The sequence below is a fragment of the Dermochelys coriacea genome, chromosome 14, assembly GCF_009764565.3.
Source record: "Dermochelys coriacea isolate rDerCor1 chromosome 14, rDerCor1.pri.v4, whole genome shotgun sequence".
In the NCBI taxonomy this organism is placed as follows: Eukaryota; Metazoa; Chordata; order Testudines; family Dermochelyidae; genus Dermochelys; species Dermochelys coriacea.
The window spans coordinates 11792522-11819095 of record NC_050081.1 but is presented as its reverse complement, the minus strand read 5'-3'; the positions used below and the strand labels follow the sequence as shown (position 1 = coordinate 11819095).

Genomic DNA, 26574 nt, shown 5'->3' with positions numbered 1-26574 from the left:
AATTTCATTACATTTTTCGTTTGACTGGTTTGTGCCTGACATTTTCCTCTAAGATGAAAACTACAGGAATCCTGTTTCCTTCTTGGCAAATGCTGCCATTTCTGCTGTAGTGTTGAGCCTAGTCAGTTACAATCTTTGCTGCACAATACAATTGAATGGCCATTCAGAGCTGTATCCATATATTGGAAAATTATGGCATTAGCCCTATGGAAATGACAATCATTTTCCAGGCATTGAGGACTATGTGACTTTTAAACCATCTGTTTCAAACCAAGATTATAAAACTAGTTGTTATGTCTCAGCCCCTGTTAATAAGAACTCATATACATTAATTATCCAAGAGAGAAATTCAGCTCGGGGCAGAATGCCAGAAGAAGGTCTCTGTGCCTCTTTATTATTATTATTATTTATTATTTGTATTACCATAACATCTAGGAGTCCCAGTCATGGGCCAGGACTCCATTCTGCTAGGTGCTGTACAACTTATGTCCTGCTAAAGTAGGATGTAAATGGTATACAGGTCTCACACAGGGACTGGAATTGGCTGTGCTGCCATTTCTCTGTTTGTTTTTTAGTTTCCCCCCAGTATTCTCTGTTTCTGACACTGCAACGTTCAGGCTTTATTTCTTCCTCCACCTATGCTGTGCTCTCTCATCAAGCCCTTTCTAATTTAGAGTTCTCTAAGTTCCTAGATACAATCATAGTATAGTGCCCCCTACTGGGAAGCTGTTTATTGTAGCTGCGTATGGGGTGAATTTCACAGTTATTTCAGCTCTGAGAACATAAGGTCACTTAACCTCTGTCTTACCTGTCAAGCATAGACAGTGTCACCATTTATTATGAACTGGAGGATATATCCACAAGTGTAAACCTCATGTGCTCACACTGCTGATCAGCAAATTCATCTGACATCTGGCTGTAATCAGCAAGAGCTTGGATGTGTTATGCTGTACTTGCTAGCTGCGTATATTTTTTTTCTAGTAAAGACAACAGGATTCCTTAAGGACACATTAGGTTGCACAATAGACCTCTAGAGCCCTTTGTGTCTTCAGGCTAGTCATTGTTTTCACCACAAAGCTATTAACTACAGCATATGAATAGGAACCAGAAGATTACAGCCATACGGTTGTGTCAAGAATGCAACCCCTTTTTACATTATGTGAAATATATTTATGTTGTGTCAACTTATATTTTCATTACAAAGTAATTCCCATAAGTCACAGGAACTGAACTGTGAATGCCCCGTGTAGTGTGTGAAAAATGGAAGTATACTTATTACTTAAAGTTTTGATTGACTGGCCAGTCCTCTTCTCCTGTCAGGTTAGGTTACCAAGACGAGGCATGAGCGGAGGAGGGGGAATTATATCACACTGAAATGGTTCAACTCTGAGGTGGTTGGAAATTTTCCAAAGGAATGTTTGTTCCATACAAAATGCTGATTTGTCAAAATCAAAACACTCTGTGGGGAATGTGTAGATTTTGATGAAATTTCAGTGCAAACCCAGCAGGTTTCTGATGGAAATTTGCCTGGTTTCCTGCCAGGTTGACCTGCTTCCCTGGGTCCTGGGCAGCCTAGGCTTCCAGGTTGTTTGGCAGCCCACCTGGGATGCTGCAGTGTAGCTGGGACTCCCAGGGTTTCAAAGTTCCCTGGTTTCTGGGGCATCTGGCTGCTTGACCAGCTGGCCCAACTCCTTGAAGTATATTTTCTGATCCACTCTCATTGGAATTGTGCTGGGTACCGTTACGTGCTGGAGAAAACATAAAAGCCATTGACATTCTAGACCCGTGTCCTGCAAACTGCTGAGCACTCTGGCTCAGGTCCGGCAAAGCACTTAAACAGTATGCTCAACTTTAATCACATCTATAGTCCCATAGACTCTACTCACATGCTTAAATTTAAGCCTGTATTTAAGTGCTTTGATGGATCAGGAACAGAGTACAGCAGCTTGCTGGATTGAGTCTGTGTGATTGTAAGCACCTCTGTGATCCTAATTACCCTACACCTTACTGTAATGCGTTTTGTACAAAATATACACCTTGTAAGGTGTCAATGGAAAGCTCGTGACACACTGGTTATTAATATCATCACGTCATGTAGGTGCAAGCATCCGATGCCAAGTTATGGACATAAACTGAAATTATAATTCTTAAAAATGTGTTTGTCAGTCGAGCAAGAATGTCCCCACCCTAAGAAAGCAGTCTGGTTTCCCCACCTGGGAGTTACTTCCATAGTGCTTTGAAAGACATATTGTGTAAACAGACCCATCAAGCTAACAAGGGGTGGAAGCAAACCTCAGCTATTGTGGAGGGGAAGGAGATTGACAATCACATGTCTAAAGTTCATTCAGGTGTACTGGAGGGAGACAGGAACTAAATAATTTACATTTTAGTAGACATAACTCCAGCAGGGAATTAAGCAGCAGGAAACTTCCTTCAAGACAGACTCCAGGTTGCCTACCTCTCAGCTGGAAATCGACATGTATCTGAGGTATCCTGAAGAATCATTTCAAAGATTCATTGCACTCTAAAAGAGGGGGACCAAGAAACCCTAAGTTATCTATCTTTCACCTAAGGAGACAATGGTACCAGTTCTTTGATTTTAGGGGATAGGTCCAGAGCGAGAGGTTTGGTCAGTCATCTTGATGACAACATGTAGTGAGGATTTTACCTTGAACCAAGTCTAGTTTAAGATTTAATTATTTGAAGGTATGTTATCTTTATTTCTCTTGTAACCATTGCTGACTTTAATCCTTAGACTTGTACTCACTTAAAATCTCTTTCTTTGCAATTAAGTAAATTTGTTTTTTTTTTTTAATCTAAACCAATCCAGTGCTGTGTTTGGACTGAACTGTTTGATAACCCCCATCAAAGTAACAAACTCTTGCATATTGATTCTTTAAAAGAGTAATGAACCTTAACATTCCTCTGATTGATTGTTCTGGGACAGGGCTGAATATTTCAGAGAACACGTTTTGGGGACAATTCAGGGCTAGGGAGAGTGTCTCGTCACCTTATCACTTGTTAAGCAAAGCAGATGGAGAACAGTGGAAGCTGTGGTATTGCAGGCAGGTTCTGGATCCAAAGGGTTGGAGTCATCATGGCTGCCCAATACATAAACATAATGCCCTACTTGTTGCAGACTGTGGGCATCCCAGGCAGAGAGCTACAGTAGCAAGGCATTGTAAGGCATTCAGGGTTACGGGTAAGAGGTGACACAACTCTTCACTGGTCTGGATAACGCTCCAGAATGTGACAATCTGTAGTTGCATCTTTTTCTGATGGTGTGAGACAAAAATTGTTGAACAGGGAATTGACCTGTGTTGGGGCCATTATCAGTAGTGTTATGAATTGGAAATAGTACCAAATATCACAACAACTCAAAAAGCCTTACAACTCTAGCACTGTAACATTATGATCCTCCAGTGCCATTAGTATTCAAGATCTGTTGTCTTTGGATGATCTTTTGATTACTATAAAGATGGGTTGTTTTTATTCAGGATGGGTGATTGTCATTGTTTGGGCTTCTGAGGTGGGTTTTTTTTTTAACCAGTGGAAATCCCCCCAGGAGTTGGGGTGGAGGTCAAGCTAGGTCAGGTTCCTAAACTACTACTTCGAAAGGCCTTTGAACATTCCTGCTGGTGGGACAAGAGTACTTGAACCAGGAGCTTCGAGAATCTTCCCCAACCACCCCTCAGTTCTTTCTACTGGCTGAAACTGGAACTATTGCAGGTTGCACACACATTGTCCTCAATGCTTCCTCACCAGTTTTTTTTTCTGATTATTTGGGGGCAAATTTTGTTTGTTAGTATTTTCTTTTAAAAGAAAAGGGGACACTCCCCCTTTTCCTAGCCTCAAACCCCTCCAGGATGGGAGGGGGAGTGAGGGACGAAGGGCCCCATTGGACATTGCTTTCCACAAGGTTCTGCAAGCTCACGGCACAGGAACCTTGATCCTATTATGCAAAGGCCACTCAAAGAACTCCCGTAATGGGTAAGTGAGCTTCATTTCTTTCCTGTCCTGTAATTTAAACACATCTCTCCCCACCCCTTCCCCCCACCCCCGACACATACAACCTCCTCCCAGGATAATTCAGTTAAAAGACAGCAGAATGTTCCACTAACTAAAAGAAACCTGCGATATGTGTTGCCAGGATAGCACATGTGGGTACCACATACTTAGTGTATATACTTTATTTTTTTTATCCACATTTTTCTCTCTCAACCATTCAGCCCTTTTTATTACTGACCTCTCTCTGTATTTGTTTTTCATTCTGCTCTTTGTCATATTCAAGTTTCCTTTATTTTTCTATAGGATTATTTTTCACAAAAATTGTGGGGGGGAGTGGTTTTTCTCCCCTCCTGCTCTCCTAAACTAAACATTCAAGTTCAAGATGATCTTTCAAATTTGTAATGTTTGTGTGTGTGAGGAGTTAGGCACAATGAGTCCTCCCACACCAATCCTGAGTTTTTGGAGCAATTTGCTGCTGGTTTATCTTTCATTTCAAGCTGGTAAATGACATCTTTCCCTGCTGTCATACTGGCAATTTTTTTTTAATTATTCATTGGTCCTAGTTGTCTGCTTTAAAGATGAACAGCTACAAATGCAACTGGAAAGCTGCATTAAATTATCCCGATCAGCAGTCTATAATACACAAACTCTGGATAAATGTGTATAGTGCGTTATATTTGGCTTCAAAGTTTAGATTTTTTTGATGCATGGAACTATGGACTATGCACATAAATTTCACGAAGTGTCAACAATACCATTTAACAAATTAGTTAGACCCCTATAATTTCAGATTTAGCACTTGATTACTAGAGTATCGCAAACAATGGATACAGAAACACATCGATGGTGTATGGTTCTTCTATTATTGTCAAAATTCAACACTCTTTTCATATTGCACATTCTCTAGTGCATTCTCTATGGGCTTGAATCAATGGAGTCAACATCAGGCAATTATTTATCTGCATCTTGCAAATTACAAAGCTCCCACTGTAACAAGGTGGCGTAATTAAATGTTTGGTAGCTAACAATCTTGTATACATGTTTTATCAACTCAATATATGTTAACCGAAAATTATTGCTGTAGCAGAAAATATTTAATCAATGTTTCATGCATATTTCTGACATGGCCCACAACACCATAGGATAAGTACGTAAAAAGAATATATATTATCTCTAATTCTGTTCAAATATCTAAAATATACCATACTGAAAAACCTTTCTGAACTTTTGCAAAACAACTTAACAAAGAGGTCACCAAAATCTGTTCAGGTAGCAAAGGTATCAGACACTGTGTTCTGTTAATCCAGAAACAAAAAGCCAAATTCTGTGCTGGTGTAAAATTGATGCAGTTCAGTTGAAGTCAGCTTTCCAGATCTTTCATTATTCAATTGACTACCCAGGACACTCTCAATCATTACATTACTTTGACTGCTATTATGATACAGACTAAGGGTCTGAGTAAGCAAGGTGTTTGAAGTCGTGCCATTTATGCCAGGGAAGTGGAGAGTATATTGCACACACTGCTTTCAGATGAGGTATTCCATCAGCTTTCACAGAAAATGAAAAAAAAATCCTGTTTTCTGTGCAGTTTTTTGTCTTTTTCCTGTTTTCCACAAAAATATTTTTACAGGCTAAATTAAATTAAATAAAATGAAAATTAAATAAAATTCACTGTTAAGATACAAATGTCTACTTGGGTCAAATGCGGAAAGATCTAGAATTTGTTCTGAAATAGAATTTTGTTCTGCATATAGATATAAAACATGAAGTGGAAAAAATGCCAGATGGAGATTTTTTTAGTGTGGAAAATACATGCACCAGAATGCTCTTTATTTAAGAGACTTAATGGCTCAGGGTATCAGTAATGGGTCACGGAGCATATCATGTCTAGGACACTGGTTCAAATGTAAGCTAGGCTGGTAGTGACTAAATGTTGTTACCCTCTGACAGCTGTTTGAGTGTCTACCTTTGACTCCAGTGCCCAATGGACATATGTGAACATCACAAACACAACACTACCCCTGTTGACATACTTCTTATTGACATCAGCTGAAATACAAAGAAATGATTGAGACTGACCTACTATTTCAACTCTGGAGGTCACCACTCAAAGTCAAGATTTAGGGATAGTATGGAGAAGCCTGTATTACTGTTGTTGTATCTCTTGTACTTAGACAAGACTCCATTCTCTAGGGCTGCTGCCAACAGTGATAAACTAACACACACAGAAATACTGTGGTCATTCCGAGAAACAGGAGAGAAAATGTTACAGAGTTGGGGAATTTTTCTACAAGGCTATATGGATATCTTGAAAATGCATGTGCATTTTACCATCTTGTATCTTAGTCAGTCAATTCTCTGTTGCATTTGTCACATATTCTTTTAGTTTTGCAGAAATCCTCTCCAAAGATGCAGCTCCATCTATCCAGCTCGTTTGACATGCATGACATAAATAAAATAACTACAAAGGAGCGTGAAAGGAGGAAGAAAACTTGGGGGTGAATGCCCCTTCCTGCTCCATTGGCAGATTTCTCATGAGAGGTTTCACACAGGTTTGTTCTTATGGCTTTCCATTTACAAAATGGTTGATGAGGATGTACTTGAAATCCCTGTACCACCCAGGAACAAGTAGAATTCTTCCCTCATTAACAGCAGGGCGCCAGAAATCTACTTCTCCTCCTCACCCCCATACAATTTAACTTTGTTAAAGTATAGGATTTTAGCCTTGTTCTTCAAATACTTGAGGGAAAAAATCTTCAAATAAGAAAATCTTCCAATGACGAGAGGATTCTAACTAAAAAGCTGAGTTTTTGAGCCTTTTAAAATCCAGAATCTGAATGTAGCTATTGAGTTACTTGAGGAAGTCACAGTCACAGAGATCAACCCAGCTGAAACAGTCAGTCTTCTCTGCATGAGATCATCCTAAATCTTTTCCCTGGGCTTGGAAATAGGCTGTCATCTTAAGCTATTACAAACATCTGTATATGTTTAAAACATACCAAGTTTATTTCAGAATGTTTTCATCATGTTTTATTAGCAATGGGTGAAGCTCAAATGGTCCAGAGGTCTGATTCAGAGAAGCATCCAAAAGTCTGGTTGCTTCCCCAAACCTTTCCTGAGCCACTTTGGGTTTCCAAAATTTGGAGTCCATATGTCTTAAAACAGAGGACTTGCTTTCCCTCTTATTGAACCTTAAGTCATAAGGGGCAAAGATAGAAGGCTGAACTGATAGCCCTTGTTGTGTAGAGATTAGAGAAATGCAGGAGACCAAGATCAGGGTGAATACAAGACTGTCTTTTTCCTGTTTATACAGACCCTTGCCTCCTTGGCATATGTCCCCAAGTGGCCACCTTGAATAACAGCTCTAAATGTTCACAACTAATACCATAGCCCCCTTTCTGAAAAGGGCAACGTACTAATACCTTTATCCAAATTTCTCATTAAAAATCTTATATAATAAGAATGGACATATTGACAAAGTAGTCCCAAGGAGCTCTGGCACATCCCTGAACAATCCCCTGTTCTTGAGAATCCTTCACTGAAATGTGTTCTCCTGGATTCAGCACTGTGAAGGATTTGACTCTATGATACCTGTCAAAGTCCCTCTTCTGATGGTTAGTATACTGATATTCCTTCTTTTGTAGTCTCAGGAAGCAGGGCCAACAAAGGTCTAGTTAGGAAGGGATGGTTGGGATAATGGACCTCAAATTGAGATCTTGATCAGTATGCCAAGAAGACAAGATAAGAGTCTGAGGCTCTAGAAACAGCTTTTTTTTTTATCCTTAGCCCACTTTCTGCCTCACTATTACTCTGGAAATACTGGAGGCTGGATGAGTCATGAGTGAAACCAAAGGTATCTACAAAACTGTGTAAGGATTCAGAGGAAAATTGAGGATGATGGACAGACTAGCTATGGAATCCTCAAATGGGCAAAGATTGGTTTCACCCTCTCCACACCTGCATTTGATGTGGTGTTGAGCAAGCTGACAACTTCAATGATTCTTCAGAAATAACGATCAGAAATATACACTAAATTATCAAGATAGAAAAGATCAGTCCTGCCTTTCTGCCATGGCCTGTGTGGAAGAGGGATGGTAGTAATGGTTTTGGTTGGTTGGTTCTCATGTTAGCATATTTCTCAGTTCTCTGTCGCAGCCCGGCCTCTCCACAGAAGCTCTCTGTGGCCCCTCTGTGTTTTTACACCTCTTCTCTGTTTGTTTGGCTGTTAGCTCTGTGCAGTTTTTGAGTTGCAGATTTATCTGTTGGGTGTTTCTTTTATTCTGTTCTGACACCGCTCAGAGGTTAAAGACCCAGGACACTGTGACTGAGGCAAATTCGATTTTTTTTTTCCTGTTTTACAAACTGTTACCCCTCTTGCTGAATGCTCCAGGTGGACCCTGAGTAGGTTGCTCTAAATGTTCACAACTAATATTTGCAGTGTCATTGTAGCTGTGTTGGTCCCAGGATAATGGAGAGACAAAGGTGAGATAATATCTTTTATTGGTCCAAGTTCTTTTGTGGGAAAAACAAGCTTTTGAGCTTGCACAGGGCTGAAGAAGCACTCTATGTAAACTCAAGAACCTGTCATTTCACCAACAGAAGTTGGTCCAATAATGGATATTACCTCACCCACCTTGTCTCGCAACTAATGTCACATTCTGGACCAATAGCAATTGGTCATGTTTTACAGCATGTAAGATGGCAGTGCATAAGATTGTCCAGACTTCAGTGGACACACTGAGGCTGTTATTATGCACAGTATGTCACATTTAAAATAGAGTGCCTCAAAATTATTAGCACTTGTGTGTTTATCTTCTGTTCATAAAAGACAGACTAGTTGGCTATAGCTGCTAAATATAGGTTCCAATGTTTTAATCAACTAACAATCCATTATCCTGTTTGTTAGAACATGATTGATGGGGTGCAGGGATCCTTCTTATACCTTACTACCCCTTAGAACTGCAATAATTAGATTTTGTTGTTGTTCTGTAGGTAAAGGTCAGAAATTCTTCCTTTTTTAGTGAATAGACATTATAATGGACCTGTTCTGTGGGATGTTGAGTGCATCCTTGAATTGACAGTCTCCAGGGCAATTAGTGACATGCAGGAAGTGCTTGGTGGCATGTCTGATCAGACCCTATGGCACAGTATTCAAAATAATTATTCTCCTAAAATAACATAAAATGTATGATCAGGTTAAAAAAAAAAAAAGTCCACCATGGTGAAGACTCAAAGCTAGGTTGTGAGCCCCCTATTGCTAAGACATTGTTGTTTTTATTCTATATTAAAGACCATTTATAAGTGTTGTGGGAAGTGTTATAGTTAAAAAGGAAATAACCTTGTCAAACAAGCTTTAGATTGCAAATGGCTCTACTGTAGCTATACATAGGAGCAAGCAGCAAGCACCCCTCTTTGTGGCCTGCCTGGATCTTTGCTCTGTGCACGGAGGAAGGTTAACTTCTGCTATATCAATTGCCATCACATATACACATGGGCAGGAATGAACAGAGAAGGGCAAGGAGTGGGTGAGCACTTTGGCCTAGTTGATAGAGCACTGGATTGGGACTTGGGAGTCCTGGGTTCCATTAGTTTTGCCAATGGTCTACTGGGTGACCTTAGACAAGCCACTCCCCTTCTCTGTGCCTTGGTTTCCCCATCTGTAAAATGGAAATAACGATACTGAGTTCCTTTGTAAAATGCCTTGAGTATTGATGAAAAGTGCTATATGAGAGTTAGGTAATACTATTGACTCCCTCCCTCCTCTTACTCTGACAAGCAGAGCTAGTGCCAAGGAAGGGAGCATGCTGCACCCTCTGAAAGGTTTTAGAAAATTTATTCTCCTGCAGGAGCAGCAAGGGGAAACTTAGAGTTCCAATTCATCCCTGGGGCTGCACCTGAGGTGGCACAGCTACACACTGCCCTTCATCCAGGGTGAAACATAAAGTCTCAGATTATCCTGAAGGGCAAGTATAAGACTCTTCAAGGCACAGTGAGTAGCATGAGCTGCCGCCTGATTCCAGTGGCACAATTAATGGAATAAGATACTATTCACTGGAATTAAAAGTGACAAAATCTAGTCCAGTCTCATCAAATGTAGCCATTTGTAATGGCTTTCCCAGGTGCTAGTGTGAATTGTGAAGGGTTTCCTGCACCGAAGGGTTTCTCTTCATGGGTAAGCTTTACCAATTATTCCAGTAGAGTTACACTGATACTGATATACCAGTGTATGTCCCCATGTGGATGCTCATTCCAGAGTAAGTGTCCACGTGGGGAGTTATACCAGTATAACAATATCTGTTTAAGTTTATACCGCTTTAACTTTCCCATGTAGACAAGCCTTAAGAAAGTTTGGCTGGTTGGATTTAATTTTGTTTTCTCCTACATTCTGTAGTAGATTTCTCGCTTCCTATAAAGCACGGGCTCTTTCTCTTCACTGCATGGGTATATGATCAACTCCTGAATACAGCACTTTGATACCTTGTTCACATCTCTTTGAAAATGCACACTCCACCTCCTCTTCGCCTCCCCCATCACTTTACTTTGTGGGGAAGTGACACCAGGGCAGTTTTTGCACTTATCCTGACCTTTTCTTCTTTCAAAGGACTCTGAGTTCCCCTTTTCATGTTGTGTATGTGTGCACACGTCCCATTCACTGGGCTTTGTGTCAGTTCTTGATGATTTATTGATAAATAGAAGGTGTCTTGTTTCTTTATCCAACTTTGATCCCTTAAAAAAAAAAGAAAGAAAAGAAAATCACAGTCAGAAGAGCAGATAGATAGTAAGTATGGAGAATTTTCTGACAGTCATTAGTGACTGGAACATCCAGTTACGATTGTCCTGATTGTGGACACACGTTGCTTAAACGATTTGTTTATTTATTTATTTTTCTCTCCCTTTCTTAAGTTAAGATGCAGTCACTGCCCCAAATTGTGAATGCTGATCAGTATAAAATAATTACAAAAATGTGATATTTTTCTGAACAGTAAACAGGATGAAATAGCCAGGCTTTCAAATGAGATCCTCCAACAGAGCTCCCTAATAAACACACCTTCAACACATTCTGACCTCTTCATTTTTCTTTGCAAAGATTAATAATAGGTAGCTTAGCAACGATGCCTGTATTGTCAGCACATGTTAGAGACTTGACAGCATTCAAGGTCGATGTGCAATAAGCTTGGATTGAATGCCATTAACTATATGCCACTTTGCCTCTGGAGTTTATTGCTAAAGTTTTATTCCAGGGAGAAGAAAATACAGTGCTGACACAGCTCATATGTGGACCACATTGGAAGGTGTGGAACAGCTTATCTGACTCAGGAGTGAAAAATGATCAGAACTTCTCGTTTGAAATTAAATCTGCATCAGTTATCACTAAGCATAGTGGCAAATTCTGCATGCAACTTCAGATATTAATAAAATGTAAATAGTTATGGAAGAAATAGTTATGCTTTTTAATTACTGCTGCATGCAAAAATAACAACTCTGTGAATCTGGGAGAAGAAACCAAGTAGATTGTCATTCGGTCCAATCCTGTGAGATGCTGAGTGTCCTCTACTAAGTATCTTCAACTGCCAATCAGTTTTTTAAAAAATGAAAGAGAGAAATACAGAACCACTAAAGCAAGTTCATTACTTTTTGTCTGTAGCTTTGTTCTCCTAGATTCATCAATACTAAGGTCAGAAGGGACCATTCTGATCATCTAGTCCGACCTCCTGCACAGCGCAGGCCACAGAATCTCACCCACCCACTCCTATGAAAAACCTCACCTATGTCTGAGCTATTGAAGTCCTTAAATCATGGTTTAAAGACTTCAAGGAGCAGAGAAGCCTCCCTCAAGTCAACCATGCCCCATGCTACAGAGGAAGGTAAAAAACCTCCAGGGCCTCTCCAATCTGCCCTGGAGGAAAATTCCTTCCTGACCCCAAATATGGCAATCAGCTAAACCCTGAGCATATGGGCAAGTTTCACCAGCCAGATACCCAGGAAAGAATTTTCTATAGTAACTCAGATCCCATCCTTCTAATATCCCATCTCAGGGGATTTGGCCTATTTACCCTGAATATTTAAAGATCAATTACTTACCAAAATCCCATTATCCCATCATACCATCTCCTCCATAAACTTATCAAGTAGAATCTTAAAACCAGATAGATCTTTTGCCCCCACTGCATCCCTTGGAAGGCTATTCCAAAACTTCACTCCTCTGATGGTTAAAAAGGTTCATCTGATTTCAAGTCTAAACTTCCTGGTGGCTAGTTTATACCCATTTGTTCTTGTGTCCACATTGGTGCTGAGCTTAAATAATTCCTCTCCCTCTCCTGTATTTATCCCTCTGATATATTTATAGAGAGCAATCATATCTCCCCTCAACCTTCTTTTAGTTAGGCTAAACAAGCCAAGCTCCTTAAGTCTCCTTTCATAAGACAAGTTTTCCATTCCTCGGATCATCCTAGTAGCCCTTCTCTGTACCTGCTCCAGTTTGAATTCATCCTTTTTAAACATGGGAGACCAGAACTGCACACAGTATTCTAGGTGAGGTTTCACCAGTGCCTTGTATAATGGTACTAAAACCTCCTTATCCCTACTGGAAATACCTCTCCTGATGCATCCCAAAACCACATTCGCTTTTTTCACAGCCATATCACATTGGCGGCTCATAGTCATCCTATGATCAACCAATACTCCAAGGTCCTTCTCCTCTTCCGTTACTTCTAATTGATGCGTCCCCAACTTATAACTAACATTCTTGTTATTAATCCCTAAATGCATAACCTTACACTTCTCACTGTTAAATTTCATCCTATTACTATTACTCCAGTTTACAAGGTCATCCAGATCCTCCTGTATAATATCCCGATCCTTCTCTGAATTGGCAATACCTCCCAGCTTTGTATCATCTGCAAACTTTATTAGAACACTCCCACTTTTTGTGCCAAGGTCAGTAATAAAAAAATTAAATAAGATTGGTCCCAAAACCGATCCCTGAGGAACTCCACTGGTAACCTCCCTCCAACCTGACAGTTCTCCTTTCAGTAGGACCCGTTGCAGTCTCCCCTTTAACCAATTCCTTATCCACCTTTTGATGTTCATATTGATCCCCATCTTTTCCAATTTAACTAATAATTCCCCATGTGGCATGGTATCAAATGCCTTACTGAAATCTAGGTAAATTGGATCCACTGCATTTCCTTTATCTAAAAAATCTGTTACTTTTTCAAAAAAGGAGATTAGGTTGGTTTGGCACGATCTACCTTTTGTAAAACCATGTTGTATTTTGTCCCATTTACCATTGACTTCAATGTCCTTAACTAATTTCTCCTTCAAAATTTTTTTCCAGGACCTTGCATACTACAGATGTCAAACTAACTGGCCTGTAGTTACCCAGATCCTATTTTTAAGAAAAGAAAAAAAAGTGAACTATATTAGCAATTCTCCAATCATTCGGTACTACTCCTGAGTTTACAGATTCATTAAAAATTCTTGCTAATGGGCTTGCAATTTCAGGTGCCAATTTCTTTAATATTCTTGGATGAAGATTATCTGGGCCCCCCGATTTAGTCCCATTAAGCTGTTTCAGTTTCGCTTCTACCTCAGATATGGTAATATCTACCTCCATATCCTCATTCCCATTTGTCATGCTACCATTATCCCCAAGATCCTCTTTAGCCTTATTAAAGACTGAGGCAAAGTATTTGTTTAGATATTGGGCCATGCCTAGATTATCTTTAACCTCCGCTCCATCCTCAGTGTTAAGCGGCCCCACTTCTTCTTTCTTAGTTTTCTTCTTATTTATATGGCTATAGAACCTTTTACTATTGGTTTTAATTCCCTTTGCAAGGTCCAACTCTACTCCCGCCCTATCTGGGTCTAATTCTCCATCTCCTTACACTTTATATAGGCCCCAATATAGGAAAGCACATTCATCAAGTAAAGCATATGCCTAAGTCCCATTGATGTCAATGGAACTTAAGGATGTGATTAAAAATAAAGCATGTATTGAAATGCTTTGCTGAGTAGAGATAGCTGTGTGCAGGGGAGACATTTAAAGGTACAGAACTCAGAAAACGAGCAACATTTCAGCTTCATGGCTACATATACCACATTGACAAAAGGCACATTTCTTGACAGGTAGCTCTTCTCACAAGTTCCAGCTCAAAGGGTGATATCCAAACTCCCTTGAAGGCAATTGCAACGCTCCCATAGACTTCAGGGGGACCAGTATTTTGCCCAAAATGTTTCACCCTTTGGAATAATTGTACAAACTTTGGAATATTGATCTGAACAGAATCTTTGACGCTTCTAAGCTTTGCTATCCACTAAGTTTTATATCGCTGCTGTGACCAAGTATATTTGCAGAACTATTTATATTTAAGTTGGATATTCAAAACCTTGGGTAATGCAAGACAAAGGGCAGCAAACTTCTCACTGAATCTTTAAGCTTTAAAATGCTGTAATATTAATTTCTGCCTCTGTCATGATATATATCTAGCTAGTGATGCTGGATTTATATCTATCCCAAATGCTGTGATTGCACATTCATTTATTATTGCCACATAGCAGGTATCTCAAATCCAGAAGTCCCTGCTTCTCCTACTGTATATTTTTACATTTGCTCTTATGCATGGGGTATCATATTGTTCTAGAGCTTGCAGGATTGGATGGTAAGTGAGAATGACAAACATATTTTGAATTCTATTTATGAATCTACCGTGAGCAAAAAGTAAATGACCCTGGTGCATCAAGAGTTTTTTGTCTGCACCTCCTACTAAATTCTTGCAGCTCACTATGAAATAAAGAAAAGCCTAAAACTGTAGCCAGGAACACTGAGCTGGACATAAAATAATTTGTATTTGTTATCTAGCAAACATTCAAAGGGAAGTGTCAAAATGTGTTTGTTTTTATAAGAAAATGTAAACTAGAGAATTCTAGGGTTTAGAACTGGAATGAACCCATCCAGTTCATTCCCTCCCCCTGCCCAATACAGGACTGTTTCCTACAAGTAAAATTTTGGATATTTTGTCTAAAATAATTTCAGTGTGATAGGACTTCCTGAACTACCTGGGAGAAAAGTTCCACCACTTGATGGATCTTGTTGTCGATGCTTTCTGGTCATGCAGCCTGCATTTCCCCCCATATTTTAATTTCATTCCATTACTTGGTAGTTACAAACCCCTGAACCATCAGAAATAACCTCTCCACCTCACTGATGTTCATACATTTCAGCTATTTGTAAATTATCTCTGCATTAGAGGAATGGTTTAAAATAACTAACTAATGCTCCAATTTTACACCAGGCTATGCTAGCATGGACCCCTGTGCACAGGATGAGTAAGTACCATGATGTTATGGGCATGTACACGGGGTCCATGCTAATGGAATCAATGCACATAGGCTGAAATATGTTTAACTTGGCTGAGCGACAGCGAAGGCTCTGGAAGATTTCCCATGGACTTCAATGGGAGTTGAAGGTGAAAATTGGATCACTTACTTTAGGTTTCTAAATATGGTTCTAGAGCTATAAGTTTAGGCACCCAGGTTTGAAGGTGTATGTTCATGTGTACAGTCAAAGCTAACCAATACATCTTGAATTTCAGATATCAGATACTCGCAATAAATTGCCACAATCCATCTGTAGTCCAAGAAGTCTTTACTGATATTATTTAATGATTGGTTTCAGAGTAGCAGCCGTGTTAGTCTGTATTCGCAAAAAGAAAAGGAGTACTTGTGGCACCTTAGAGACTAACAAATTTATTAGAGCATAAGCTTTCGTGAGCTACAGCTGCATCCGATGAAGTGAGCTGTAGCTCACGAAAGCTTATGCTCTAAAAATTTGTTAGTCTCTAAGGTGCCACAAGTACTCCTTTTCTTTATTTAATGATTGTTTGCACAAGGAATAAACTTGAGGAAATAAAAAATGTGCTTTTGGGCATTCAATAAACAGATATAAAAGAGTGCTTGAGCAAGAACTCCATTGGTATAACGTGGGGGGAGGGGGAGAACTGCTGGCAGGACATTCTCTGGCCCCGGTTAGGAAAGCATCCCTAGCACAGATGGGATGAAACATTTTTAGTTTTATTTTTCTTGGATGAAAAGTAGCTTTTCAACCCAACTGAAAAATTTCACCAAACAAATTTCAGTTTTGGTTGATATTTTCCAGTTTTCCATTTTAAAAAATGGAAACTAACCCTCCCACCCCCAAAAAATTGGAGGTAATTTCTGAGTTTTGGGAAGAAAATTTTAAAAAATGTTTTTTCAATGCAAAACTGAAAAATTCCACAGAAAAAAATTAGTAGCATTTTTGACTACCTCTAACTCCTAATCAGGTAAGCACTTAAGTACATGCTTAAGTTCTATAAAGTCAATGGGATTTAAGCACCTACTTTAAGCATATGCTCAAGTACTTTGCAAAATAGACTTCTCAGAGGGCCCTACACCTTTGAAATTGGCTCTCTACTTGGTGCAAAATAATCTGAATCTGACTACCTTTAAGACACATTGCCAAGCTTTCCCACCCCACTCCAGGCACCTATGAATGTGGGGGAGGGATGGGACTTGTCAGGATTAGGAATTATTCATGGAAATGCTTGATTTCTGGCAAGAAATAGACAAGAATACATAAAATAAATATATGCCCCGTCATTTGCCCAGCGATTGTAATAAATCCATGTGCATTCAGTAGTCTTTGTTGTGTGGGATAATGCTGTATTAATTTCAGTGCTGTGTGTGTCCCAGAGACGATAAAACTTACTCCCAGAGGAACAATATCTGAAGTGTCTTCACCAGCGATAGTCATGCATTCATTAATCTATCTTTCTGGTCAGTCTCAGCAATCATATGTTAGTTTCTGTGTCCCGTTGGGGCTAAAAAAATCTTTAGTCTGCTTAAATGAAATGTTGCTTGACTGGGCAGCCTTATGAACATTTGTGCACTTATCCCCATGGCTTGCTTTTGGAAAGAATTGAAGATTGCTTCTATACTGAAGGAGGTTTTAAAAAAAAACAAAAACAAAAAAAACCCAACACCTCACCTTTTTGAAGTTCTTTTTGTGATCCTGAATGTTCAAATGAATATCAAGCCTCTGCATTTAAACATAATGTGGCTGCTTAGTAATGATGAAGGGCTACAGGGAGGAAAGATTAAAAGGTCTAGATTCACCCAGTGTGGCACATTAACCCAGATGTAACCTGCTTCTCCCTGTGCCATCAAATGATGTTTCCTCCATTTGGAACGTGTTTAATTTCTGCCAATAGTTCCCTTGTTCTTTAGGCTGTCCTCTGCTTTACTGGCCAGGAAATTGATGTAGATCTCAGTCACATTTGGCCATGGCCTGGAAAATGCCCCTGGTCCAGGTGGGGTCGAATACGATGGAGAGTGTTGGTGAGTTCATCTACCTTGGCTACAAGCAGAGTTCAAATGGATGAAGCAAACTGGACATTCTTCGACAAATGGACCTCGTCACCTGCTGTATGAAATCCATGTCTTGCTTATGGATGCAAAAACATCTTTGCACTGAGACAAAGTTCAGGACCTATCAAACCTGTGTACTACCTGTATTGCTGGATGGGTCAGCAACGTGGACCCTCTACCACGCAGATATGAACCAGCTAGAGGCATTCCATATGTACTGTCAGCACCAAATCCTGAGTATAAAGTGATTTGACTTTGTGCAAAGTGTCACAAACTCTCAAAGGGCTGGCCTTCCCTCAATCACTCTCTGTACTCAAAAGCAGTGTTCTGTGCTCTTTGGCCATGGTGCCAGGATGGACAAAAATGCCCCAGCACACCAGTCTTTCAAATTGTCCATTGACATGCAAAGGGGTACACACCCGAAACTTACCAGGCACCACCTGCAGGGTCATTCCACAGATTTACAGATTCGCAGGATTGAGCCAGCTCAGGGAAGTTCACTTCACAATGCCTGTTGTGACACCATCAATCATAGTCACTCTAGTTGGTATAATGGTTCTTAGTAGACAGTGTGTGTTCACTTGATGATTGAAATCTATCACCTTCCCCTCTCCTGGCGTAAGGGAGTTTGTGGCCACTTTGCACCACCATAGCATCCATCTGTTGGTCTTTGCACTGCTGGGGTCTCTGCTCCCATAATCTTGGCTGAATGGAGCCCAATATCGATAGCTTGAACAAATGGACAGCTAAGGGGGAATATGAAAATGGTCTGCATGTATTTGAATGGAGTTAACAAGTGGGGGATGTGAATTGTTTAGGGGCGCCTAAGGAGAGATCAGTTGGTTTAATTAGTATGAAACTAAGCACTGGGAAATTTAGGCAGGACATAAATAATAATAAAAATCCTAAAAAGTATAACATATTGTGGAAGAGTCTCTAGTGGAAATGGTGGAATTTGAAACTAGAAAATGCAGAAAAATATGATGTCAGGAACAATACTACACAGACACGAAGATAAGTTTGTTTGTTTTTGTTTTGTTTTTTTCCCCTTTCTAATTTCCCTGCTTCAGTACTTCAGGAAGAGATTTGTAAGCAAAGACTGAGGGGGTAATGGCATCATCCTGATATATAACTATTGGATTTGGTGGGACTGCTGTTATGCAGTGATTTCTGCTTATATAAGGTAAAGGCCTGGCTGAAATTGTTTTTCTCTTTTGCATATCTTCATACTTAGTTAGTAAAATGTCACTTCTGATACTTGTGATATGAAAAAATGCAATTACAAAACCAGATCTAAATGTATAATCTTCCAATAAAGTCAACTTTTTCCACTCCTATTTCTGCACCTCAGTCATTCTCTGAGTTGTTTGATTTAGTCTTGGCATCTCTTGTTTAAAAAAAAATCAAAGGCAAACCAATATATTCTGGGAAGAATTCACAGTTAATAAACCTAAAAGATAAGCTTGGAAGATAAATTAATGAATCATGCTTATGTTTCTATTTCTTAATTCCCATCACAGTACTGAATCAGAAACTCCATTTGGAAGGCTTCTAACATAATATATCTTCTCTTCCTTTTGAATTGTCTCATTGCTGGATGTTTCTCAAATGCATTTATATAGTGACCAACTTGGTACAACCAAGTTTGGATACATCCAAATAATATGCCCATAGTAAATCAAATACAAGTTTATTTCATGTATTCATTTTACTTTTAGCATTGGAAAACCCTTGTAGATTTGGTTATGAAGTCTGAACACTTTTTCTTAAGCAGTAAGAGCTTGTGTCGTTTGGCAGTCAGTTCAGCTATTAATTCTTGGATTCAGAAATACAGTAGCAGTTCTCTACTCTTTCTATGAAGCTCAGTATACTGTGCACGTGGAGAAAAAAAAACATTAATCACAACACACCCTCTGCTACTGCCGTGTGATCCATGATTAAACAGAACCTGCTTGAGAACATAGTGTAAAACCAGGCCTGGCTTTCATCCCATTTATCGACTTTAGGTGGCACAATCCTTCCATCAACATTAAGCAGCCCCATGAAATATGTTCAGAGTGAGCCTGATTCCTCTGTCCTTATGCATGTAAGTAGCTCCCCTGAATGTACTGGGGCTGTTCTGGTGACTAATGAACATTGGATCAAGCTCATGGAGGATCAATGTTAGTATTGCATAGAGCAGAAAATCCCTACATTCTTCAGTAGATAAAATTGGAATGTGTCATGATGTAGTTTCAAATTAGTCAGCAGATCATAATGGCTTATCTATGCTCTTAGAGTAAATTTACAATGAATCTCGGGAGATTATTAATTAAAATATGTTTTTCATTGATGGAAGAGTAGATTGATGTGCAAACAGAATGTGTGAAAATGTTCCCTTTTCAATTGTACAAAGCACGGTATTTCAGTTTTTAATTACCCTGTTGAACCAGTACATGACTCATTGTCTAATGAAACTGATTCCTAAAAGCAATACTACAACATTTGTTAATTGTTTTGGAATGGTTACTGATCAGCTCCGTGGCTATTCTCACTATCAGTAAGTCAGTGCATGTGATTTGACATCTGGGCAGCAAATCCATTTCAGGTACTGATCCCATCTGGTATGGCTAGAACTGATCATTCTGCTGGAGCCAGGCAAAATACGGAATGGAGCTGCATGAAGGCTGTTTAGAGGCAGCACGGCCTAAAGAATAGGGCACTGGACTGGAAGTCAGGAGACTGGAGTTTATTTCCAGCTTTGCCACTGGCATGTTGTGTGACTCTTGGCATGTCACCTCACCTCTCTGTGACTGTATTCCCGCTTGCACTCTCTGTCTTCTCTACTTGGATTTTAAGTTATCTGGGATAGAGTCTCACTGTGTGATTGTACATCACATAGTGCAATGAAATCTGATCTCAATTTGGGCCTATAGGCTTAATGCGATAGTTATTATTGTAATTAATAATAATCATTAATCAGATTTTGTTAGATTAATTGTCAGAAGTGATCTGTTTCTAAACTCATCCCCTATCAACTACTGATTTATTCTCAAGTTCAACTGAATAATTATTTTTGTATCAAACATTTTTCACATTTTGATATTTAATGATATAAGCATCTTCCTTTGAAACATGGACTCATATTCTTTAGCAATGTTATATGTGAAAAAGGGCTCCATTTTTGGTTTGTGATAATGTGTGAGGAAGAAATTGAATTTCAAGCAGTTTTGCATTTTGTAATGAATATTTTGCGTTGGGGACACATGGATGGGGCAGGACTAGATTAACCCATCACTGGGTCCTGGGCAAACACACTTCAGGTTTGCACCAGCCACCTGTCCATTTGGTTTAGCCCATGCATTGCCCTCTCTCTCTCTCACTCACACACACACACACACACACACACACACACACACACACACACACACAAATCTGGGCCCTAAACACATGCCTAATTTGCCTCTGTATTATTCAGGTTCTGGGTAGGAGTCCTGGCACTTCCTAAACTGTATCTTTTGTGTAATCGGAGGACATCAGTCTCCAGGGCTTCTCTGCTCAGTACCCTCACCAGATTCTCTCCTTTTGTACTTTGACCTGACCTCCAGGCCTACTTTTTTTGTTGTTGCTGCTGCTTCTCTCTAAGTGGTGTCTTTATGGCCCTTTCCTACTCCTAAGAGGGAGAGAGGGGTGTCAATGGTTCTGTACTGGTGCCATTTCAGGGGGTCCCATCACCTGTGCAGAGGTCCAAATAGACCAGAATTTATCACAAGAAGCTGTAGTGGGAACTCTGCTGTTCAGTATATTCATAAATTATATGGAAAAGGGGGTAAATGGTGAGGTAGCAAAGTTTACAGATGATACTTAATTGTTCAAGATAGTTAAGTCCAAAGCTGCCTGCGAGGAGTTACAAAGGGATCTCACAAAACAGGGTGACTAGATAACAAAATGGCAGATGAAATTCAATGTTGATAAATGCAAAGCAATAAACATTGGAAAACATAATCCCAACTATACATACAACGTGACAGGGTTTAAATTAGCTGTTACCACTCAAGAAACAGAACTTGGAGTTATTGTGGATAGCTCTCTGAAAATATCTGCTCGGTGTGCAGTGGCAGTCAAAGAAGGTAGCAACATTAGCAACCATTAGGAAGGGGATAGATGAGAAGACGGAAAATGCCATAATGCTGCTTTATGAATCCATAGTACGCTCACAGCTTGAATACTGCGTTCAGTTCTGGTCATCCCATCTCTAGGTGTCCCTACATCTCTGACTGCAAGAAGGTGGAACTGGATGACAGGGGATGGATAACTTGCTAATTTCCCTGTTCTGTTCATTCCTTCTGAAGCATCTGGTTCTGGCCACTGTCAGAAGACAGAATAACAGGCTAGATGGAGCACTGGTCTGACCCAGTATGGCCATTCTTATGTTCTTAATTAGTATCATGGCACAAAAGCACGGTGACCTTTGCTGACTGACTTGTCACAAGGGGCAGCCCCAAGGAGGTGATTTATACCCAATTAATCTGTCACTTTCAGCAGCGATCGAGAATGCAAAGGACCATTCTTGATATGATGCTCTCTTGTTTTTCTGTTGCTAGTAGTTTCACTGATCCCCTGTCTTAGCTGTTCGTTGGCCATCCACTTCTATTTCTTATTTCAGTTTCTACTTCTCTGTAGGTTATATCTTCCTGCCCCTGTCGTCATCTTTAGCGACAGAAATTGCCTACCTTTAAAGCTGCTGATCTAGACCTGTCAGTCTTTTTTTCTCAGCTTTATAAATGATGCTGTCTGGACGAAGGACACTATAGTAATGGACATTGTGGATATGCATGCTCTACTTCAGGCTGCACTGTTTGTGAGATGCAAACAAGTCCGCACAGTCTTCTGCTGAACACAAGGAAGCGGAAAAGTAACGGCAGTATTAGGGAAGACCTGTACATCATATACATTATGGATAGAAAGTTCATGGGACTCTTTATCATGAAGTTGGTAGTTCATAAGCTCTTCCTGTCTTGTTTGTTTGTTTGTTTACACTAAAGAATGGATACAGAAAATCCTATTGTTTAATTTCAAAATGAAATGATCCTTTTTTATTGTTGTCTTCTGCTAGCTCTGTGGTGGGGTCATGTGGATGGCATCCTGAGGTTTGGTAACCACTTTGAAAGGTTGTAATACTCCAAAGGAGTGAGTGAGAGAGAGTGGTATAATTGGGTACACAAAAATGGTGCTAGTTATGTAGCTCTGCCTTAGCTTAAACCTATGCCTGGACATTAAATCCCAGAATTTTAATGGTATTTAAGAGCCTAAATCCCATTGGCAGTTAATGGGATTTAGGCTCCTAAGTATCTAAATCCCTTTTGAAAGTGAGATTATCTCCTAAATCAGTTATGCGCTGCAATGGCTGAGCACAGCAGTATCTAAATACTTAAAAAAAACTGGGGCCTAAATGCCAGAATTAGAGGTGTGTGTAAATTAATCTAATGAAGTCTAAAGAGAGACCCAACTCTGTGAAACATGCACCTTCTTCCAGCTCCTCTTACTGTGTACATGATACCAATGTAGGCTCCCTCTAGATACAGCCTTACACTTAGTTATTTATATACTTTAAACTCCCACCTACTTTCCACCATTTGATTTACCTTTCATCATACACACCACCTCTGAGTTTGGCCTGCTGAGTTAGCCAATTAGGATTGGAAATGAAGAATCGGTGGATCATATTCTGCCCTCACACATTTCATTGTTAAACTAAAACAACTATTACAGTTAGTCACAAAACAGAATTTCCATCCTATAGGGAATTTTGAGATTTAATTTTGTCCAGAAGCTGGAGGAAAAAGTCAACCGCTCTGATTTCTCATGAAATGAAATATTCTGAACATATTTTGTTTCAACCGTCTTGAAATATTTTGTTTCTATAAGAACTCAAAATCTTTCATTTTGACGTTATCATTTCAACCCTACAATATAATGTATAAAAGTCCAAATGTTTTGACTTTTATATTAGATTATAAATTGGATTCTAATATAAAAGTCAAAACAGCAGTCTAAAATGAAATGTTTTGCACATTGCTGATCAAAAATGTTGACAAAATCAGTATGTTCCCGCAAAATGTTTTGCTCTTGTTGAATTAGCATTTTTCGAATGAAAAACTGTTCTCTTGGAAAACTTTTAACTGGCTCTAGAAAATACATTGACTTAATGAGCTAGATTGTGTTCTCAGACCAGTATAACTGCATACTGATGTACTGGATTTACATCAGGATTTACACCAGGGGCAGCATAATCTGGCCAAGTAAATTAATTTGATCTGTGTAATTCGCTGGTATGTCTCCCAAACTAGGAAACACTTGCTGCTGTGCCTGAGTCTCTTTCAGGTTAGTTTTATTCTTCAGTGTAAAATTTAGGCAGAACATCAAAACCAAAAGGAGTTCCTCTGCCCACAGCTCCCAGAGGCTTGTCCTCTTACTTCTAATTGCTAAAAGGAGGACATATCCTTCTTTTTAATTCCCCTGCTTCAGAGCCTACTGTAGGAGTCCAATTCCTTCTCAATTGAGCCAGCTTTTATAATCACATGCTCCCTCCCCAGCTGGATCTGATGATTGAACCAGGATGGCTGGCCCCAGGCTTTGACCCTTAAAGGGACAGGCCATAATGTAACAGTCTAATTCTTTTCTCATTTTTTCACCAGTGTAATATGGTTGACTTTAAAGGAGAAGCACCTGATTTACACAGCACCAAGTAAAAGGCTGTCATGGTCATTCAATGTAAAATTAACATTTCTTTAATCAGTTGATTGATCTTCGCATCCCGTTTGAATTTCTTTATGCAAAACATCCAAAAGGCTTATATTTTTTGTTGTCTGTTCTTCCCACTTTTTGTCACAAAGGTTTTCTTTGAAGATTGCTTTGAACCACTTATCGCGCAACCCACCACTGTCAAATGTTCAAAAGTCTGTGTTCTCTGCTTTTGCACTAGATAGCAATTGATTACTTAGTTTTTTGTCCTGTGTTGTCAGGGAATCAGAGTTCAAGTCAAGATGGTAAAAGAACATAATATCTTGAAAGAGAATTAATCAAATTGTAAATACAAGCTGAAATGATTTTGTCCATAGATCCATGGGCAATTTCCATGGTGCTTTAAAGTAAAATATTTTGAAAAGTTAATAGCTTTCATGTAATTTAGAAACATCCTTTTGTTTGCAGGGGATAATCTGATGTGATGAAGTAACTGGAAATTATTTACCTGTTGCGTGTGAGTAACTTTACAGATGAGTTTTGAGTTCAGTGGGACTCTTCTTGTTCATAAAGTTACTCGTGTGAAAGTGTTTGCAGGACCTTAATTTTATGTCTTCATAGTATCAAAACGAGGGAACTAAAATTAGAAAAAGGTAAAGAAGCAATGGATCTCAGCCTGAATTATTTTATTTTATTTATATAAAGCTCCAGTATTTTTATAAGTTTTTAATGGTCCTTTGCAGGACAAAGACACTTGACCAAATCCTGCTTTCATTTAGGGTTAGTTTTAATTTAGAATAACTCTATGGACTTCAAAAGAGGTACTCTAGATTTATGTCAATGTAAGTGAAAGCAGAATCTGATCCACTATGGGCTTGATTCTGATATCAACTACGTTGGTGTATAATTGATACAAGATCAGAAATCAGGTTCTGTATCTCTGTAGTGCTATGTAGTAGGAAGCCTTAAGATCCTGAACTCTGCAGTATTGTCTTTCTGGCTAGAAAGTATGGCAGGGATGTTTTAAAAAGCTTAATCAGGAGCCATACAAACTCCTGAGTAAGCTTTTTAAATAACAAAGTTTAAGTTAAAACCTACAGGGCATAAGAAATCCACAGTGCAGTGAATAGAAAATCATTAATAGGAATCACTTTTAATTTCTGCTTGGAATTTGGTAGTGGAGTGATGTGGTTAATTAAACTGTGATATCACTTTTATAAAAAAAAAAAGTACACTGTGCTTGTACATTCATTTTTACTAACCAGATTTTCAGAAATAGTACAGCTAGCTACAGCTATCATTTTATTTTGGAATAGGGAATAAAATGTCTCATGGAAAAAGCTTGCCATTTGCTATGTATCAATCATCACAGCATAAGATCAGTGTGAAAAAGCATGTGCAGTACAAATTGCATGGTAATGAAATAGCAATGTGTGCTATATATCGCAGGCAGGCGTGAGCCACAGAGTTCTTACCTATACACATGATTATATATAGCTTTTGAGCACTAGTGCAATAGTGTAAATCAGGCTCCATTCATTCACCCTAGTGTGAAACCAGAGTAAATGAGATCAGAATCAGGCCGATTAACTCTATTGACCTCCCTGCCCATTCACCTTCATTTCAAACTGACATCTGGTACCATTCCCAATAAGTTCTGTCTGATATCAGGGGTTATTGCACAGTAATAGGATATAGATTAGAAGCATGGTGAACCCCAACAACAATCTAGCCCATGGGTGTGATTCTCCTGTTGCTGAGACTGGGGTAAATCGGGAGTGACTCCACTGAAGCTAACAGAGTTACACCAGTGTGAGAAGAAACTCAAAAAGAAAAGGAGTACTTGTGGCACCTTAGAGACTAACAAATTTATTAGAGCATAAGCTTTCGTGAGCTACAGCTCACTTCATCGGATGCATTCAGTGAGAGTTAAAGGTGAGCATTGCGTGCCTGCCAGTACTTACATAATCAAGCCAATAATCAGCAGGAGAGCTTGAAGACGCTACTGGTAGTTTGAGTCTCTGGAAAGAAAATAGGCAAACAGCACTAGGGAATTTTTATAAAATGTTAAACTCTTTCCTCTCTGGATCACTTCTATTAGAAGTGATGCTCTTATTTAGCAAAAATGTGAAATTTAAGGTGACTGTGACCTCTTTTTGGTTTTCCCATAGTGCCTGCTGCTCCATTGTGCTGGGCTCAGTTGACAGTTTCAGCTGGCAGGTTCAGTGATGAAACTGTGAAAGACAGTAGAAGCAAGAAGAGGTTGTTCTATTAGGCCCTATACTGCCAGAAGCTGAACTGCTCCTTTGAGTGCCCAGTGCCTCGCTCTGAGAATGCTCAGACAGAGCACCACAATTCGTTGTCAGAATCAATACTCCTATATAAGGAAAAGTTTTAGGATCAGATAAGTGTGATGGAAGGATCATGCATGGAATA

The 26574-nt window shown here is 39.4% G+C and overlaps 1 long non-coding RNA gene across 2 annotated transcripts in view; it reads left to right on the top strand.

Moving 5' to 3' along the window:
• Nucleotides 1-18746, top strand: part of LOC119843161 — a 121957-nt gene extending 103211 nt beyond the window's left edge. Inside the window, exons 4-5 of one of the 2 annotated variants that reach the window (XR_006275713.1) lie at nt 6395-6560; nt 17275-18746. This is a non-coding gene — a long non-coding RNA (uncharacterized LOC119843161). Of the gene's footprint in view, nt 1-6394; nt 6561-17258 lie in introns of both variants that reach the window. The other variant, XR_006275714.1, reaches the window with a different exon arrangement.
• Nucleotides 18747-26574: the final 7828 nt, after the last annotated feature.